The sequence below is a fragment of the Stegostoma tigrinum genome, chromosome 23 (assembly GCF_030684315.1).
Source record: "Stegostoma tigrinum isolate sSteTig4 chromosome 23, sSteTig4.hap1, whole genome shotgun sequence".
Taxonomy (NCBI): Eukaryota; Metazoa; Chordata; class Chondrichthyes; order Orectolobiformes; family Stegostomatidae; genus Stegostoma; species Stegostoma tigrinum.
This window is the reverse complement of record NC_081376.1, coordinates 53393922-53415310: the sequence shown is the minus strand read 5'-3', so window position 1 is coordinate 53415310 and position 21389 is coordinate 53393922. Positions and strand designations below refer to the sequence as shown.

The 21389-nt window shown below is 42.9% G+C and overlaps 1 long non-coding RNA gene across 1 annotated transcript in view; it reads left to right on the top strand.

Moving 5' to 3' along the window:
• Nucleotides 1–7629: 7629 nt before the first annotated feature.
• LOC132210915 (uncharacterized) overlaps nt 7630–21389 on the top strand; it is a 52799-nt gene continuing 39039 nt past the window's right edge. Inside the window, exons 1-2 of the long non-coding RNA XR_009447154.1 lie at nt 7630–7685; nt 15719–15830. This is a non-coding gene — a long non-coding RNA (uncharacterized LOC132210915). The remainder of the gene's footprint in view (nt 7686–15718; nt 15831–21389) is intronic.

Genomic DNA, 21389 nt, shown 5'->3' with positions numbered 1-21389 from the left:
ATCAACATAGGATTGAAGTGAAAGCCTTCGCAAGATGTCTCCATCATTGCTGCCATCAAAAGATTTAGCTGATAGATATTTTGAACTCCACTCCAATACATGACACACAGGTAATGTTTTCCCTTTGACTGAAATGATGGGTGTAGTCACACATTTATAGCCCTGTGGGCAATGCCGTTATAACAGCTCAAATCAAAGCATGTATTCTCCAAAAGAGGTACGCATTGAAATCTCACACTAATTTCAGCGATAAAACCTGGAACTGCATAGAAAACCGGTGAGGGAAGTCCAACATCACAGTGGGACATAGGCAGACCCTGGTGCAGGTTCTTGGAAATCAAAGAATATCAAAGAGATGCAACAAATTCTTTGGTTTGAAAGAATTTGCTGAAGCAATAAAACTAAGCAGCACAATTTCAGAGGGTCATACAGTGTTTAAACAAATCCCTGAAAGTGTCAGAGACGAAGGTTACAACTCCAAGAGGCCAGGCTCCCTCGGTTATAAGCCATCGGGATCCAGAGGGCACTTGAACACACAGCCATTGACCTCAGTGGCAGGGCACTTTTAACTGAGCCACTGTTGACACTGTGCTTCCAGCCTGAGTAGGAAGCAGGGAATGCTATGGGCAGGATTGAAATTCAAGCTCATGTTCCTGGCTTCCTGTCGCAATCTTGAGCCCACGTCATTTTCACAGAGCCTTGGCTGGGCTAGTATGGAATCAGCTACCACCATGCACCTAGGAAATAATCAAAAACCAGAGAGCTCATTCATGGCCCATACCCACATGGCTCCCAATTCCCAGTCATTACCGCCTGGAATTCACAGTCAATATCACCTGGAATTCCCAGTCAATGTCACCCAGAATTCTGAGTCAATATCACGCAGAATTTCCAGACAATACAGCCCAGAATTGCCAGTCAATACCATCTAGAATTTCTAGTCAATGTCACATGCAGCCTCCAGTGAGCTGCACCAACAATCTGGCCAAAGGGATATATTCAAGGGAAGCTGAGGGTGGCAAGGGGGAAGATCCGGGACTACAACTGTTCACAGTGGTACTCCACCCGCCCCCACATTCTGTTTTCTGGTCCAATCAGGGAGCCCTGGCTGACAGATACAAACAGGAGAGTCAGAGATTCTTTCACTCTGAGAGGTGGCTCTGAGGAAGCTGAGCCAATATCAAGTACTATGTTTGTGTAAAGAAATGGTGACCTACTGACAGGATCCTAGCTTCTGTGGAATTATTTCAAGAGTGAGCTGCCTTCTACTACTGCTCAGTCCATGTGCTGCAGTTTGACCCACAATGCCCTTAGGGAGGGAATTCCAGGATTGCTTCCAGTTTTGCCAGGGCTCCTTGATGCCACACTCGGTTGAATACAGCCTTGATTTCAAGGGCTGTCACTCTCCCCTCACCCTCTGGAATTCAGCTCTTTTGTCCACGTTTGAACAAGGCTGTAATGAGGTCAGGAGCTGAGTGTCCCTGGCGGAACCCAAACTGGGTGTTACTGAGCAGGTTATTGCTGAGCAGATGCTGCTCGATAACACTGTTACTGACACCTTCCATCACTTTACTGATGGTCGAGAGGAGACTGATGGGGCGGGAATTGGCCGGGTTGGATTTGCCCTGCTTTTTGTATACAAGACATACCTGGGCAATTTTCCACATTGTCGGGTAGATGCCAGTGTTGTAACTGTACTGGAACAGCTTGGCTCGGGGAACAACTAGTTTTGAAGAACATTATCAGGGCCCATAGCCTTTGCTGTGTCCAGTGTCTCCAACCATTTCTTAATTTTACATGGGGTAAATCGAACTGGCTGGAGACTGGTATCTGTGATGCTGGGGACCACTGGAGGAGCCTGAGATGGATCATCCACTCGGCACTTCTGGCTGAAGATTGGGGCGAATGTTTCAGCTTTATCTTTTGCACTGGTGTGCTGGGCTCTTCCATCATTGAGGATGGGGATATTTGTGGAGCCTCCTCCTCCAGTGAGTTGATTAATTGTCCATCATCATTCCCAATTGGATTGGCCCATCAGCACTGTGATTCCTCTACTACACTTACACAACTGCTGTAATAAATGAGAGAGAACCATCGGTTGGAAACAGGATAGATTCTCTCACATTCCTGCATCATATCACCTCTTCAGGTCGTGAGAATATTTGGAAGATGTTGAAATATTTATCGAAGACTGCGACTGATTTGATTACTCCATGCTCTTGTTTATCCTCAGTAACATTTCACTGACTTACCTTATTCTCTGCATTATTCAACAATTCTGTAGTTTTCATAGAATCCCTACAGTGTGGAAGCAGGCCGTTTGGCCCAACAAGTCCATACTGACTGGCACAGCGTCCCACTCATACCCATTCCCCTGTAACCCACCTAATCTACACACCTGTGAACACTATGGGCAATTTAGCGTGGCCAATCCACCTCACCTGCACATCTTTGGACTGTGGGAGGAAACCGGAGCACCCAGAGGAAACCCACGCAGACACGGGGAGAATGTGTAAACTCCACACAGACAGTCGCCTGAGTCTGGAATTGAACCCGGGTCCCTGGCGCTGTGAGGCTGCAGTGCTAACCACTGAGCCACCGTGCTGCCCCATTTGAGGAAGAAAATTCCAAAGACTCAATCGCCTGTAAGAAAAATGTTATTCTCATGTTTTAAACAGTGACTCTTTGCTCTATATTCTCTTAGATCATATGACCATAAGACTTAAGCAGAAATTAGGCCATTCAGCCCATCAGGTTTACACTGCTTTTCAGGCATGGCTGATAAGCTTCTCAGCCCCATTCTCCTCCTTTCTCCCCTTAACCCTTGATCCCTTTGATAGTCAAAAACCTATCTATCCCTGTCTTAATTGTACTCAGTGACCTGGCCTCCACAGCCCTCTGTGGCAGTGAATTCCATAGATTCACCACTCTCTGCATGAAGATGTTTCTCCTTACGTCCGTTTTCAAAGGTCTTATGGACATACATGGAATAGTGTAGGTTATATGGACGTACATGGAATAGTGTAGGTTAGATGGGCTTGAGATCGGTATGGCAGGTCGCCACAACATCGAGGGCCGAAGGGCCTGTACTGTGCTGTAATGTTCTATGTTCTATGTTCTATGCTCTATGTCTTCCCTTTACTCTAAGGCTGTGCCGTTGGGTTCTAATCTCTCCGACCAATGGAAGCATCTTCCCAACATCCACCCTGTCCAGGCCATTCAGTATTCTGTCAGTTTCAATTAGATCCCCTTCATCCTTCTAAACTCCATTGAATATAGACCCAGAGTCCTGAAATGTTCCTAATATGTTAAGCTTTTTATCCCTGGGAAATTTCTCATGAACACCCTCTGAAACAGCTCCAGGGCCAAAACATCCTTCCTGAGATATGGGGCCTAAAACTGCACACAGTACTCCAAATGTGACCTGACTAGAGCCTTATAGACCCTCAGTAGTACATCCTTATTTTTCTTTTCAAGTCCTCTCAATATAAATGCCAAAAGGTGCATTTCCCTTCCTACCTACTGACTCAATCTGCAAGTTTACCTTTACAGAATCCTGGACTAGAACTCCCAAGCCTTATTGCACTTCAGATTTCTGAATTTTCTCCCCATTTAGAAAATAGTCCATGCTTTTATTCCCCTTACCAAAGTGCACACTTTCCCACGTTGTACTCCATCTGCCATTTCCCTGCCCACTCTCCCAACCTGTCCAAATCTCCTCAATACTGCCCATGATTCTACATTTTCTTTGGATCATTTGCAAACTCAGCCAGAATGCCCTCAGTTCCTGCATCTAGGTCATTAATATGCAAAGTAAAATGTTGTGGTCCCAGCACCAACCCTTGTGGAACATTACTTGTCACCGTCTTCCATCCTGAGAAAGACCCTTTTATCCCCATTTACAAGCGGAAACATCCTTTTGTACAAACACTGGAGAAGAAGTAGGTTATCAGCCCCTTGAGCTTGTTCTAGTATTTAACATGATCATTGTTGATCAAACACTTCAATGTCTTATAGCCATGCTTTCCATTTCCACCCTCTTGTGACCTCTCGGTTGTTGTGTTTCAACTGAGTCAAATCTTGCTCTTTGAAACTCCAAGACCAGCCTGTCCAACTATCCTTATAAGGTAACCCACCTATTCTAGGTATTCGCCTGGGAAATCTTCTCTGAACTACTTCCACTCTAACCTTCCTGATGTAGGTATCCATGTTATCCAGATCTTCCAGGGATGCGTGTAGGGCTTGGGAAATGGCATCTATTGTGGATGATGATGATGGTACAGTGTAGAGGGATGGGCTTAGATTAGGTCACAGGTGGGTGCAACATCGAGTGCCGAAGGGTCTGTTCTGCACTGCATTGTTCTATGTTCCATGGGCCTATTGTGCCAGTAGGCAAATTGCAAAGGATCAAGTCAGGCTGGTGGGTTGGAGTCGATGGCAGCCATGATCATCTGCATCTGTGAGCTCTGCAACCTCTCATTATTCAGAGAATGTACTTCTGTATTATTCTTCCTGCCAGAATGGACAATTGACATTTTCCTACATTACACTCGATTCACCAGATCTTTGCTCACTCATGTTTCTTGAATTCATTCACAGAATAGGGGCATCTCTAGCTAAGCCAGCATTTACTGCCCATTCCTATTCGTCCAGAGGACAGTCAAAAGTTGTTGTGGGTCTGGGGTCACATGAAGGTTAGACTAGGTACGAATGGCAGATTCCAACATCTGTCTTCCTGCTTTTTGTATAAAGTAATTTCATTCATTACTTTAGAATCAAATGGAATCTTCCTCAAATCTAGAGAATTTTAGCGAATTAAAACTAAGCCACTATGTCATTAGCAAATTCTTTTAAGACCTCACGATGAAGTCCATCAGAAAGCAGGGTCTTGTCAGCTGATTATGTACTCTGTGTTGTTTCCCCAGTGATTGTCACTTTCTTGAGTTCCTCCCTACTCTCCAGTTCCTGATTTGAAACTATTTCTGGGATGTCACTTGAGTCCTGGTCAATGAAGACTGATGCAAAATACCTGCTCAATTCATCTGTCTCCTCCTTCTTTCTCTGTCATTAACTCCCTAGGCTCGATTCCTGTAGAACAAACTCTCACTTCATTTTACAAATATTTACACAACTTCTTACTAGTTGTTTTATATTTTTAGCCAGCCTTCCCTTGAATTCTAATTTTATCTCTGTGGTAATCCTTTAATCATACATTCTGTTTCATTTTATATATTATCCAGCCTCTGACCTGCCACTCATCTTTGCACAGGTATGTTATTTCCTTTATTTTTGATATTACCTTTGACTTTTGTAATCCACCGCAAACAGCCAGCCTTCACCTTGAAACTTTTCTTCCTTATTGGAATAGAAATATTCTTTGGATTGTGAAATAACCCTCTGAATGTCTGCCACTGCACCTCTGTTAGCCTACTCCTTACTCCTGCATCTAATTTTCCAGTTCACTTAGGCTAAGTTCAGTTTCATACACATACAACTGTCTTAAATTTGAGATGCTATTTTTGTACTTACACTTCACTCCCTAAAACTGAATGTAAAATTCAAGCATATTATGATCACTATTGCCTACTGATGCATTTACTATGTAAATTCATTGCACTATACCAGATCAAGTATCACCTGCTCTCTGATTGGCTCTAGAATGTGCTGTTCTATGGAACTATCCTGAAAACACAATAGAGCTGATCATTAATATAAATGCTGATCTGGATTTTTCAGTCGATGGAGATTTAAATCCTCCATGGATAGTATTGCACTTCTCAGGATTTTCCTAATTACTTCCCCCTTTCCAATCTGACTTACCATGTGGATACAGTCGGGGAGCCTGTGCACAAAGCCCACAACTGATTTCTTGACTTTTATCATTTTAGATCACACACCCAAACTGCTTCTATGTTCTGGTTTGCTGCACTTACGTTACTTCTTTCAATTGCACAAATATTATTAATTAACAGACCCACCGCTCCGCTTCTTCCCAACTTCCTGTCCTTCTAAATTGCCTCGCCCCAGGTCCTCATTGCTGGCATTTCACGGCTGTATCTTTGTAATACCTATAACAGAACACAGTAAATTTCTATTTGTGCTACCAGTTCATCTGCTTTGTCCTGTTAAGTACATGATTCTAAATACTTTTTTCCTTTGAATATTGTAATAATCTTCAACTTTATCCTACATTAATGCTCTGTCTGCCTGTCTGACCTATTTAACGTTTTCTATGTGAGTACCTTTCTCTCTCACTCTGTTCCTGCTCTTTGATTTAGCCACACCCGTCCAAATCTAAACCTTCCAGTCTGATCCCATTACCCTGTTACCTTGTGTTCAATAAGTTGGTGGATGTGCTGTGACAGTTAAAGGGTGTAGAGCGGGGGTGGTGGGATGTGGGTGGAGGGGAAGTGATGTTGGAGTTGTATCAGTGATAATAGGAACTGCAGATGCTGGAGAATCCAAGATAATAAATTGTGAAGCTGGATGAACACAGAAGGCCAAGCAGCATCTCAGGAGCACAAAAGCTGGCGTTTCGGGCCTAGACCCTTCATCAGAGGGTGATGAAGGGTCTAGGGCCAAAACGTCAGCTTTTGTGCTCCTGAGATGCTGCTAGGCCTGCTGTGTTCATCCAGCTTCACACTTTATTATCGTGGTGATGGAGTTGATGGGACGTGGCTGACAAACAGGCAGGAACGATGTTTCCTTCGGTCCAAGATCCGTGTGTAACATTCCCAACATGAAGCAGGGAGACGCAATGGCGGATCATACTGACCAGTCTCTTGTCGGTATTTTCAGGGCAGAGCCTCCCTACAAAAGGCCTGACTCCTTGCTAAGGCAATCATTGCCTGTGCACTTCGATCTGTAACATTGAGGACGTGCCCTTCAAGTGGCTGATATAACTCCACCCAGGAGCCTTATATGGATGAAGGCTGAGCCTTGACTCGGGTTCAATGTAGAATGAGGGATGCTGCTTGGCCTGCTGTGTTCATCCAGATCTACACCTTGTTATCTAAGAGCCATACACTATCTGGGGGAGAATCCCAGCCTCTGAATCAACCGCCTGAAAACTGAAGCAAAATTGGTTATTGGATGTAATGGAGGTTGGTTCTGCAGCATGGTGGCTCAGTGGTTAACACTGCTGCCTCACAGCACCAGGGACCCGGATTTGATTCCACCCTTGGGAGACCGTCTATGTGGAGTTTGCGCATTCTCCCCGAGTCTGTGTGGGTGTCTCCCGGGTTCTCTGGTTTCCTCCCGCAGTCCAAAGATGTGCAGGCTATTTGGGTTGGTCATGCTAAATTGCCCATAGTGCCCAGGGACGTGAAGGTTAGATGGAACAGTCATTGGGAATGTAGGGTTATGGGAGGTGGGTTAGATGCTTTTTGGAGGGTTAGTGCATGCTCGATGGGCTCAATGGCCTGCTTCCACACTGTAGGGATTCTATGGTATATTTCTGAATAAGTAACACCACTGGAAATATGCCTGTGTTTCTGTACATTAAGTAACTGAGGCAAATAGAAAGACTCCATTCAAGCTTGCCAAGTATGTGGTTAACTTGTGTTCCCACAGTATTGTACACTGTAACACGACACCTCAGCAACACTCACAGCCCAGGCCATTTCGGCTGAATCGCCAAGCATGCTGCTACTCTGCCTGTCTGTTAGGAAGGTGCTTGCTGGCAGGTACGTGGTGTTGAATGGAATTTTGACAATGTTGACTCTCCAAAAGTATTTGCCAGACTATCCACGTAAACAGAATGATGTTTACAGTGGTTTCTAATCTAAAGCAACAAGCAGGCATCCCACAGACCAGCAGGCAGTGGTGAACTGTCCACCTGTGGCCTTTTCAATGAGAGTCACTGTTATAGATCACCCAGCCAGGCTACTCAGTGTGAATGCAGTTAGTAATTAGGCAAAAACGAGCATGGGGCAAATGTTTTATTCAATGTAACTAAATAAGAAACAGGAACATTAATCAACGACTAACAATCATCAATATTTAACAAGCCCTGAAAGGCGACAGTCAATGTTATCTTTGGCTGTTGTATCATGAGTCAGTGAAATACTTTCAAATAACTTGGTATCAGGGAAAGATTTGGTCTGAAACTCTATCTCCTTATAAGCAATGCAAATTGCACTTTCAGACACTGATTTTCACAGCTCGTAATTATTTGCAGCAGAGCTAAATCAAGGGGAAATATCAGAAATCCGTGTAAAATAGCCCCAGTTGTAACTTCCGCAGCAACTGCTGGGAGACCATTAACAACTGAGCAGATGTGTCGATGTTAGTGAATGGAACCAAGGCCTGCAGATGACAGAGTCGCTGTACATCATGGGGATACTGCTGGGAGATGAAGAAGGACAAACCAGTAGGATGGAGAGGTCAGGAGCAGTTTACTGAAAGAACAGAGATAGATTTTTAATGGAATTGTAGTTGAAAGCTGACAAACAGAGGCCATGATTTTAAAGAAATGAAGAATACAAAGCATACAAAGTACAATTTCAGAGCAGGAGTAGGCTATTGAGCCCTTTGAGGATACTACACCATTTAACTAGATCATTATTGATCAAATTGTGATGTCAAATCCACACGCCCACCTGCCCCAATGTCCTTTGACTCCCTTGTTATCCTTTAAAATAATCAAAGACCCCACTCTTTGACGAAGAGAATTCTGAAAACTCGTGATATTCCAAGAGAAAAGAAAGTCTCTCCCCATCTCTGTCTCAAATGGGAAAGTGGTTATTTCAAACTGTGTTCCCCATTTCCAGGCTCTCTCACAATGGGGAGCATCCTCTCAGCGTCTGCCCCATCAAATCCTCTCAGGGCCTCGTATGCTCCAAGGGACCATCTCCTGTCCCCCTAAACTCCAGCGGATAAGGGCCCAACCGATCCAAACCTTCCTCCTGAGATAACATCCCACATTCCCAGTTCTCCGTGGATCTTCTCTGAGCTGCCACTAACATATTTACCTCCTCTCTTAAGCAAAGAGACCAAACTGTGCAGAATGCTGCAGATGTCAACCTCAGGAAAACATTGCTACTTTTATACCACACTCCCCTTCATGTGAGACCGCACCTGGAGCATTGTGCACAGGCTCAGCCCCCTTCTTTGGGGAGAGATGTAGTTGTATTTGAGGCAGTTCGGAGAATATTCACTCGATTGATTCCAGAAGTGAGGGCTTTGTTTTATGAGGAGACACTGAGCAGCTCTGGCCTGTACTCTCTGGAGTTTAGAAGAATGAGGGGAGATCTATTGAGGGATATGAGGTGTTAAAGGGGACTGACAGAGTAAATGTAGAGAAGATGCTTCCTCACGTGGGACAATCTGGAACAAGAGGTCATCGTTTTAGGATAAGGGGAGGTGAATTTAATATAGAGATGGGGAGAAATTACATCTTTAAAAGGGTCATGACTCTGTTGAATTCACTCTCCCAGAGTGTGGTGAATGCGGGACGCTGAGTACATTTTAAGAGGAGATAGATAGGATATTAATGTGTAATGGATTGAAGGGTTATGGAGAGCGGGCAGGAAAGTGGAGCTGGGCTGAAGGTGAGATCAGCCATGATCGTATTAAGTGGCAGAGCATAGAACATAGAACATAGAACATAGAACATTACAGCACAGTACAGGCCCTTCGGCCCTCGATGTTGTGCCGATCTGTCATACCGATCTCAAGACTATCTAACCTACACTATTCCATGTACATCCATATAACCTACACTATTCCATGTACGTCCATATAACCTACACTATTCCATGTATGTCCATATGCTTGTCCAATGATGACTTAAATGTACCTAAAGTTGGCGAATCTACTACCGTTGCAGGCAAAACGTTCCATTCCCTTACTACACTCTGAGTAAAGAAACTACCTCTGACATCTGTCCTATATCTTTCTCCCCTCAATTTAAAGCTATGCCCCCTCGTGCTTGCCGTCACCATCCTGGGAAAAAGGCTTTCCCTATCCACCCTACCTAACCCTCTGATTATCTTATATGTTTCAATTAAGTCACCTCTCAACCTTCTTCTCTCTAATGAAAACAGCCTCAAGTCCCTCAGCCTTTCCTCGTAAGACCTTCCCTCCATACCAGGCAACATCCTAGTAAATCTCCTCTGCACCCTTTCCAAAGCTTCCACATCCTTCTTATAATGCGGTGACCAGAACTGTACGCAATACTCCAAGTGCGGCCGCACCAGAATTTTGTACAGCTGCAACATGACCTCTTGGTTCCGGAATTCGATCCCTCTGTTAATAAAAACTAAAACACTGTATGCTTTCTTAACAGCCCTGTCAACCTGGGTGGCAACTTTCAAGGATCTGTGTACATGGACACTGAGATCTCTCTGCTCATCTACACTACTAAGAATCTTACCATTAGCCCTGTACTTTGCCTTCTGGTTACTCCTACCAAAGTGCATCACCTCACACTTGTCCGCATTAAAGTCCATTTACCACCTCTCAGCCCAGCTCTGCAGCTTATCTATGTCTCTCTGCAACCTACAGCATCCTTCGTCACTATCCACAACTCCACCGACCTTAGTGTCATCTGAAAATTTACTAATCCATCCTTCTACGCCCTCATCCAGGTCATTCATAAAAATGACAAACAGCAGTGGACCCAACACCGACCCTTGCGGTACACCACTAGCAACTGGTCTCCAGGATGAACATTTCCCATCAACTACCACCCTCTGTCTTCTTTCAGCAAGCCAATTTCCGATTCAAACTGCTATATCTCCCACAATTCCATTCCTCCGCATTTTGTACAATAGCCTATTGTGGGGAACCTTATCGAACGCCCTGCTGAAATCCATATACACCACATCAACCTCGTGGGGGTCAACATTTTCCTCCTGCTCCTAGCTCCTACGTTGACATGTCCTTAGGATATACAACATCTACTTACCTCCTTCATCACTTGCTGCGCTTGCAAACCATCTTCTACTGATGCATGTACAAAGACACATGGATCTGTTAGAAGATAATAAAATGTGAGGCTGGATGAACACAGCAGGCCAAGCAGCATCTCAGGAGCACAAAAGCTGACGTTTCGGGCCTAGACCCTTCATCACAGAGCAGTTTTTCCGCCGTCTTCGCCTGCATGCCTACTTCTTCAGCCGGGAACCCAACCCTCCTTCCACTGACCCCTTCACCCGCTTCCAACACAAGTCCTCCTCCTGGACACCACCCCCAGGCCTCCTACCCTCCCTCGACCTCTTCATCTCCAACTGCCGTCGAGACATTAACCGCCTCAACCTCTCCACCCCTCTCACCCACTCCAACCTCTCCCCCGCAGAACGGGCAGCCCTCCGCTCCCTCCGCTCCAACCCCAACCTCACCATCAAACCCGCAGACAAGGGTGGCGCAGTGGTAGTATGGCGTACTGACCTCTACATCGCCGAGGCCAGACGCCAACTCTCCGACACCACCTCCTACCGCCTCCTCGATCATGACCCCACACCCGAGCACCAAACCATCATCTCCAACACCATTCATGACCTCATCACCTCAGGGGACCTCCCACCCACAGCCTCCAACCTCATTGTTCCCCAACCCCGCACGGCCCGTTTCTAAAAAGAAAAAAAGTCTCTGATGAAGGGTCTAGGCCCGAAACGTCAGCTTTTGTGCTCCTGAGATGCTGCTTGGCCTGCTGTGTTCATCCAGCCTCACATTTTATTATCTTGGAATCTCCAGCATCTGCAGTTCCCATTATCTCTGGATCTGTTAGAATCTCCCTGGCCTGCAGCTTGTCTCTACTTAAAACACTTTCTGCTTCTCTATTGATCCTACAAAGTGGGACCAGCTCACATACCCCACTATTGCACTGCTTCTAACAATTTTTTGGCAACTCACTTCATGTGTCAATATCAGTTTGCAGACTTGTAGCATCAGCTACACCCTGGGGCTCCTGCAGTGCAGTAGTAGTGTGTCTGCCTCTGAGCCAGGAGACCCAGCCACAAGTCCCACCTGTGCCACTGTATCATAATGTATGTAAACACATTGGACAATACTGCTTCCATTCAGTCCCTTCATCCAAGCTATTTACATAAATGAGTACAGATCCTTATGGCATACCCTGAAAGGGACTCTCCGGTGCTGACTCACAGCTAACGCAACCTGTATCTCAGCTGACATGTTACCCACTACCCCAGACCCACATTGTACAGTATCCTTTGATATGGAATGTTCCCCTTTATCCATATCGTTTGTTACTTCATCAAAAGACTGTAATAAAGTATTCAACATGGCTTCCTTTTCATTAAACCATGATGACTCTGCCTGAGATTTTCTAACTGGCCTGTTATAATATCCTCAGGAGTATTTATTGTATTTGCCAAACGCAGATGTTAAGCTAACTGACTTGTAACTTTCTGAATTGAATCTCCCACCTCTTTTCCAGTCTGATGGTACCTTTCCAGAATCTGGAGAATTTTGAAAAATCAGAACTAACACAGCAGCTATCTCAGCACTCAACCCTTTTATCATGTCTGGCAGCATCTGTGAAGGGAAAACAAAGTTAACGTTTCCGGTCCAGTGACCCTTCCTCGAGGGCTGCTTAGACGCTGCCAGACCTGCTGAGCTTTTCCAGCAACTTTGTTTTTGTTCCCGATTTACAGCATCCTTCTTTTGGTTTTCAACCCTTTTAGCGTACTCAGATAAAGTTGATAAGGCCCTAGGAACTTGTCAGCCTTTAGTTGTAATAATTTTCCAAGACCCCTTTCCCAGGTGATTACATTGCTTTAAACTCCTCCTTCTCTTTTGGCTCTTGATTCGGAATTCTTTCTGGGATGTCGTTTACTTCCTCTAGTGAAGGCTAGTGCAAAGTATGTACAAAATTAATCTGCCACCTTTCTGGGTTCCCAGACTCCCCAGACTCTGTCTCTAACAATGCTCAGTTTACTTACTCCTTTTCTTTTTAAATCTTTGAAGAAACTTTTACTATCTGTTTTTATATTGCTAGCCAGTTTTCTCTCATTCTCTAGTTTCTCCATTGTTACTAATCTCATAGTCACTCTTTGTTCTCTGTTTGATCTGCTACTCATTTTTGTGAAATGATAGACTTTTATAACAAGTTGATATTATCTTTAACTGTCTTAGTTAGCCCTTGATGGTGTGCATTTTCCTTAACACCCTTCTTTTTCACTGTGACGTATATTTTCTTCATATTCTGAAATATCTCCTGCATCTCTGCCACGTTATCTCTACTAACCTATCCCTTAATACAGTGTCTTAGATCACATTAGTTAGCTCCATCTTCATGACCTCATTGTTGTTCTGTTCTTAAGTTTAAAACACACATCTTAAATCCACTTCACTTCACTCCAAACAGAATGCAAAATTTAATCATGTCAGCATCACCGTTACCTAGTGGTGCCTTTACTGTGAGATTGTTTAATTCCACCTCAATACACATTACCAGGTCTAGCATCGTCTATTCTCTGTTTGGCTCCGGGACAGGGTTTTCTAAGAAACTGCCCCAAAAGCATTTGATGAATTCATCATCCAGGCTACTGTTGCCAATCTGATTCATCCATTCTATATGATGAAAATCGCCTGTGGTTATCATCATTACACCCCCACCTGCCCCAACTATTTCTTGCTGTTTAACCTGCGATGCGGCCACTGTTATGGGGTAGGGGCAATAAACCACAATTAGACAAGTTACTTCTTCCCTTTACTATTTCTCATCTTTAACCAAAGTAATTCTGCATTCTGATCTCCAGAACTAAGATTATCATTTCAATTTTAACAATACTGTCCTTAATTAACAGAGCTACCCTTTCACCTTTATAAGATAATAAAATGTGATGCTGGATGAACACAGCAGGCCCAGCAGCAGCTCAGGAGCACAAAAGCTGACGTTTCGGGCCTAGACCCTTCATCAGAGAGGGGGATGGGGTGAGGGTTCTGAAATAAATAGGGAGAGAGGGGGAGGCGGACTGAAGATGGAGAGTAAAGAAGATAGGTGGAGAGAGTATAGGTGGAGAGGTAGGGAGGGGATAGGTCAGTCCAGGGAAGACGGACAGGTCAAGGAGGTGGGATGAGGTTAGTAGGTAGATGGGGGTGCGGCTTGGGGTGGGAGGAAGGGATGGGTGAGAGGAAGAACCGGTTAGGGAGGCAGAGACAGGTCGGACTGGTTTTGGGATGCAGTGGGTAGAGGGGAAGAGCTGGGCTGGTTGTGTGGTGCAGTGGGGGGAGGGGACAAACTGGGCTGGTTTAGGGATGCGGTGGGGGAAGGGGAGATTTTGAAACTGGTGAAGTCCACATTGATACCATATGGCTGCAGGGTTCCCAGGCGGAATATGAGTTGCTGTTCCTGCAACCTTCGGGTGGCATCATTGTGGCAGTGCAGGAGGCCCATGATGGACATGTCATCTAAAAGCTGGCTTCTGTTCTTTCAAGCTGTCATGTACATTTGAAGGTTCAAATCCTAGTTTTTGTCATGTCTCTGAGATGGCTATCAATCAGATGTGCTTACTTGTTTTCAAAAATTTCTACTTAAAAGTTTGAGGTTAATAAATAAAAGATCAGGCAAATCAAAATAGAGAAAACAAGCACAAAAACAAAGTTGCTGGAGAAGTTCAGCAGCTCTGGCAGTATCTGTGAAGGAAAAAAAATAAAGTTAACATTTTAGGTCCAATGACCCTTCCTCAGAACTGAGGAAGGGTCACCGGGCTCAAAACATTAATTAGGTTTTCTCCTTTACAGCTGCTGCCAGACCTGCTGAACTTTTCCAGCAACTTTGTTTTTATTCCTAATTTACAGCATCCACAGTTCTTTCAGATTTTATTGGAGAAAACAAGTAATGAAAGTGCATCTACATTACAGGAAATTTAGAACAACAGAAAGCATGAGGTAAGAAACATTGGTTGTCTAATAATAAGTTGTTAATCAGGAATCTATTAACTCGGTGGGTTAGTTAACTTAAAAGAGTAAAAGACAAGTTATGAAGCAGACATTACAGCAAGTCAGCTGATAGCTAGGTCAGTGCAGTTTGTAGATCCACGGCAGACCAACCATCAGAAGGAGTCACAACAATGTATAGTGTCCTTAAAGGTGAATTCTCTTCAATGTCTGGTACACATACACAGAAAGAGCATCATTTTAAAATGGAATTAGTTAACTATTTTGAGGATATAGAAGTGTATGAGGAAAGAGTAGAGAAATATAATTAGATCTCGCTTCAGCTTAAGAGCCAGCATCTTTGTGGGCATGCTGGGTGGAATGGCCTCCTGCACTTCAGTTTGCATGTTATTATGCTCCTGATTAAATCTTTGTGCCAAAAAGGAAAAATATTAAAACTGCATATTGAACTTTCCAATCAGCTGCTTCCTAAACAAGGTCATAGGGCTGATAACAAGCTGCTTTTTTTGACCAAACAATGTTTCTAATGAGACTTCAAGCTGTTTTTCTCTGTTTGAAATGATAAATGCAGCAACAGAATCATGATTATATTTGCCAAATTATTCTCCAAGCGTTAGTCAGCAAATCACCTGTGGTTTAAAGGTCTGTTTTAATCAACCCTTTCCCTCCCTGTGAGAAATTAATGTGTGGGTTTCAACAAAAACCCTTTATCCCTTACAATACACATTAAGCTGTGGACATTAAAGTTCAAATACCTAAAGGAATGATGTATTTTCACACCTCTTGCATATTCTGCTACCTTGAGTTTTTCAGTTAGTGAAAACTGCCCCATTCGAATTATTTTCGACAGAACATCTACCACATGTGTGGTGGGAGATTGGCCTCTCGGATTGTGCTCATCAGCCACACAAGGACCTTGAACAGTGACATGGAATTTCCTGGGTGAAGAGTCATACCACTTAGTAAGTGATTGCTAATGACAATTTTCTACTTTATGAAGAAATTAGTTCTACAGAACTCAATAACATCTCTGGTTCAAACTCATTCAGGTTGTGTGTACCCTGAAAGGTTAAGTTGGCTTTTGCTGCTGAAGGTTAACCTGTAAAGCAAATAACTTATTGGTTAATTAAACATTCACATGGCTTCTAGCTCACAGAAATTTCTTTCTGCGGTACAAATATTTCACATTTTCTCACTGAACTAACAGCCAAAATTGAGTGTATAACTTTTGTTTTGTGAGTAAAAGTGGCACATTGAAATTGGAACGTTCTTTTGTTGTTTACAGCATGTGTTTGGTAAAAAAAACAAAGAACACACAGCAATGTTGCAGCAAGAGTGTTTCACTGATATTTTTGTGATGACCAGGTACTGGAGAAATGGATGAATGTGAGTTCAGTGTGTGTAACTGATTGCAGAAAACACAGGTTCTTTCAGTCACTTGCTGTATTTACATCTGATCCCATCACTGATCCTGTGTCCTTCATTCTTCCTGAGATAACTGCAGCCCAAGTTGGAATAAATCTTTAATTTGTCCTTAATTGACCGCTTAAGGGACTCGATTGACAGCTGCTGATAATTTCCTTCTTTCACATCAGGCCATGTCCAATTTTTTTCGATGGACTTTCCTCGGGCATGTTATAACACATACCCTGAACTGGTGGGACTTGAACTGGATCTTCCACAATAGAGGCATGAACACTATCACTGTGCTACAAAGCCCTAAGCATTCTGTATATGTGAAAGCTAATGTGTCTAAAGGCAACACTTGCCCATAGGAAACTGGCCAACACTCAGTGAGATTATTATCACTGATGAACATAATTCATCTTCTCATCTTTTTAATTCTATCTACAGAATTACAAATCAGAAAACTTCATGACAAGGAGAAGTGTCGTAATTAATTAATATGTTGGTGTAAAAGGTTAATGGCAAACTCACCATAGTCCTACTGGACCATAGGGCTGGTCTCTCATTACAGGGAGAAATGACTGGTGGTGGTTTAAGCTGAGTGTTACCATGCCTCAGAGTGAGGGGAGAGTTTGAGAAGGAGAGTTCCTTATGGTAACCTCAGCCAGTGTGGGAATTGAACATATATTGCTGGTGTTATTCCGCATCGTAAACCAGCCACCTCGTCAATGCACTGGATAACGGATAATGGTCACCATAATTCTAATATTAATTTGAACAAGAATAATAATTTATATCCACAAAGCTGTCCTGAAATTCATTCAGGGCTGTCATGGTCTCCTACTGGAATCCAGCAGATGTTGGCAGAACACCTAACAGAACAGCATCAGTTGCCTTATGCAGGCAGAAATATTATTTCACCAGGAGTTCTGTCAACCTTGCACTGTAAATTCATGCGTGTCTCCATGGAATGTCAGGGGTTGGGTGTGGTATGTACCTTTAATACAGGACATGTTTTAAGGAACATAATGGGACAGTGTGGAGTGATAGATATGGATGAAAATGAGAAGAAATTCATTCCAATGTGATTAATTTCTCTAGGTGGGTTTGAACAAAATTGCTCCCTCATCAAAGTTCACCAGAGAAATGGTTGTTAGGGTGTCGTAGCTGCAGTTGTTCAGAATTTATCGCTATTGTCCAAGGAAGGAGTCAGTATCTCCTTCCCTAAAATGCATTGTAAGAATTTTAATCCAAAATGTATTTGGAAGCAATTATATATTTTTTAATTTTTTATATATTTTAAAAATTTTGTATGTAGATCTTCACTATGGTTTGTGTCCCTGATGGTGTAAATAGAAGGAATTTCTCAGCCTCTGTCGGTGTTTACATCAAGGAGACGGTACCTCTGGATGACAATGGAGTGTCATATAGCACTGAGACCCAGTATGATGTAGTTATTAGGTGGTGTGTTTGGACTAGAACATTCTCACTCTACTTCCAGGATCATCTTCAGAGTCAACTCAGGAAGTTGGGTATAGGTCTTTAATTGTCTGGTTTAATGGCACGTGGTCAACTTTTGGGTTCTTTTCGAACTGGTTGAGAAGGCAAAGTCTGTGGGATAGCATTGAATGGGATGGAGCTCAAAGCATATAATTGGGGAAAGTAGGAAATAATTTATTTCTAATTAAGTCAGCGAGGTGTTGCAAAATAATTTTAAAAAACAAGGAAAATATGTTTTATGATTTGAATGGTCTAATAGACATTTTTAAAATGTTGAAAGATTTTGGTGGAGTGGATGGTGGGAAATGTTCCTCTTACAGGGAAGAAATCTCTTCAATATAAAAGTCACCAAGAAATCAGAGAGAATTCAGAAGAAACTTCTTCACACTCAATGATGAGGATAGGGAACTGAGTACCATAGGGAGTGGGTGAAATGGTTATTAATGAGAAATCATAGGATTAGGCTTGAGTGGAGCATAAAACACCAGTAAGGATTGGTTGGGCCAAGTTTCTGTACTGTGTAGTCTGTATAAAATAATTTGGCCAGTGAACTGGAGAAGTTCACATTGTAAAGGCATTGCTAATTCTTTACTGTCACAACAGGTTCCTGCTTTATGATTCAGAGACCAGAGAAACAGCGGCTGATTCATTGCAACATTTTATTGGAAGAAATATTTTTATTGGTTTTTGTTTTAAACAAATAAGTACTGAGTTAGAGTGGGACAATAGCATAAATCATGGGAATTTCTATCTGTGCAGCGGGGTGTGAATTACTCATGCACTGACAGCTTTTATTTGTGATTGCTTTTCACCAGAACGATGATGTGGAAATCTGGGTACACAATACTTACGTCAGCGGTGGGGAAGCTGCTGGAGAAGATACTGAGGGATAGGATCGATTTACATTTGGAAGAAAATGGGCTTATTAGTGATAGGCAGCATAGTTTTGTGCAGGGAAGGTCGCGTCTTACCAACTTCATAGAATTCTTTGAGGAAGTGACAAAGTTGATGGATGTGGGAAGGGCTGTGAATGTCATATACATGGACATTAGTAAGGTGTTTGATAAGGTTCCACATGGTAGGCTGATGGAGAAAGTGAAGTCTCATGGGGTCCAGGGTGTGCTAGCTAGATGGATAGAGAACTGGCTGGGCAACAGGAGACAGAGAGTTGTAGTGAGAAGGAGTTTCTCAAAATGGAGAACTGTGACCAGTGGTTTTCCACAGGGATTCGTGCTGGGACCACTGTTGTTTGTGATATACATGAATGATCTGGAGGAAGGTATAGATGGTCTGAATAGTAAGTTTGCAGATGACACTAAGATTGGTGGAGTAGCAGATGGTGAAGGAGACTGTTGGAGAATGCAGCAGAATATAGATAGTCTGGAGAGTTGGGCAGAGAAATGGCAGATGGAGTTCAATCCGGGCAAATGCGAGGTGATGCATTTTGGAAGATCAAATTCAAGGGCGAACTATACAGTAAATGGAAAAGTCCTAGGGAAAATTGATGAACAGAGAGATCCGGGTGTTCAGGCCCATTGTTCCCTGAAGGTGGCAACGCAGGTCAATAGAGTGGTCAAGAAGGCATACGGCATGCCTTCATTCATCAGACGGGGTATTGAGTACAAGAGTTGGCAGGTCATGTTACAGTTGTATAAGACTTTGGTTCGGCCACATTTAGAGTACTGTGTACAGTTCTGTCGTCACATTACCAAAAGGATGTGGATGTTTTGGAGAGGGCCCAGAGGAGGTTCACCAGGATGTTGCCTGGTATGGAGGGCATTAGCTATGAAGAGAGGTGAATAGATTAGGATCATTTACATTAGAATGACAGAAATTGAGGGGGGACCTGACTGAGGTCTACAAAATCATGAGGGGTATAGACAGGGTGGATAGCAAGAAGCTTTTTCTCCAGAATGGGGGCCTCAGTTACCAGGGGTCACAATTTCAAGGTGAGAGGGGAAAAGTTTAAGGGGGATATGCGTGGAAAATTCTTTACGCAGATGGTGGTGAGTGCCTGGAACGCGTTGCCAGGGGGGTGGTAGAGGCAGGCACAATAGCATCATTTAAGATGTGTCTAGATAGACACATGAATGGGCAGGGAGCAGAGGGATACAGATCCTTGGATCTGTAAAAGTTGAGAAACAGAGTCAAATGAAAGAAATTGGAGCCCTGTAACTCAGAGGCCTGTTAAAGAGGTGTCAGCATGCAAATTTATACTTACTTTAAATTCCAAGGATGAAATGACGATTAAAAAAGAGGAGAATTAAAAAATGGACTGAGATCTTTGTCGTGACCAAATTTGAATCATTGAACAGGATATAATTTTCCTCTTGAGGGTGAAGTGTGATGGCTAAAGTTGAGACATTAGTAAATAAGTTGCAAAAAGACAAGACGCAATCTTTTGTTTTTTTTGTATTTTAAAATTCTGCAATCAAAAACACAATAGGACAGTAGGCAACTATATACAACAGCAGTTTTTGGTACGATACAGCATTTAATACAATGTTGATAACCTGCAAAACTTGCTTTGTCAGACAAAAGCAGACTTCCTCAGACCAGAAGGCAGCTAAGGCACAATTTCTGTGTTTCATCTCTCTGCTAATCGGAGGGCAATTGGTGCAAAACAGCTAGTGCAATATTTGCTGAATAGAACATTCTACATACAGGAAATCGTACTGGCTTTCAGAACTTTTGACCCAATTGTCAAATTAAACACCTTTTAAAACCACAAAATATTTTATTATTTTAAATAAATAACAAATATCTACACCTTTCAATGAGTTGCATGTCGGAATTAGTCCTTTTCTTGTAAGTACATGTTCAATTTAAAGTAATTCTTAGTTTTTTTTTAAATGTTTATTTGGATCTATAATAAAATAGCCATAATTTTTGTTTTAAAGTCCGTAAGGTAGTCTTTTGTCTTTTAAAATGCAGGCACGATCACTAATTTATTAGGAGAGACAAAGTGATAAGCCAGCACTGACTATCTGACAGTCACGCAATTGTTGACGTGTAACAAGTGTATCATTAATAACACAAAGACCCTTCAGTATAGTCTTTGGGCAAGAATTGACCTAACTGTGACTAACGAAGTCCATTGAACAAAATACGTGACAATTTACAAATTTGGTGCAGTGAACAGCACCTGAATGTTCGCTCTGTCATCAGAGACATCTGTACAGTATCTTGCAGTTTATTTGGCAAGTTTAACTTCAACTGCGTTGTGTTCTCAGTACAAGGAACAGCTTGCATAGATCATACATTCAGCTCAGGTGAAACAGGCGCAGAAGATATTTCCAGTACCAATGATGTTGGGTAAATTATACTCCCATTCACATGAGGTAGCACCCATGGAAGCTCCCCCTCAGCACAGGAGGAGGAAGGCATTGTGTTGACAGCTTCATGATAATTTATACATGGCATTAACAGCAGACAATTGAAAGTGGGACAGCTGGTGAACAATTTCAGAGATTCTCATCTGTCTCTGCCTCCTCCCAGTGTAAAAAGGACATTGATTTGCTCAGTTGTGAAATGGTCTTAACCAACTTGGGTTTTTAAATGTGCACTTTTCAATGTTGCACCAATTGGGAAAGATTATCTGCTATGTACATCTT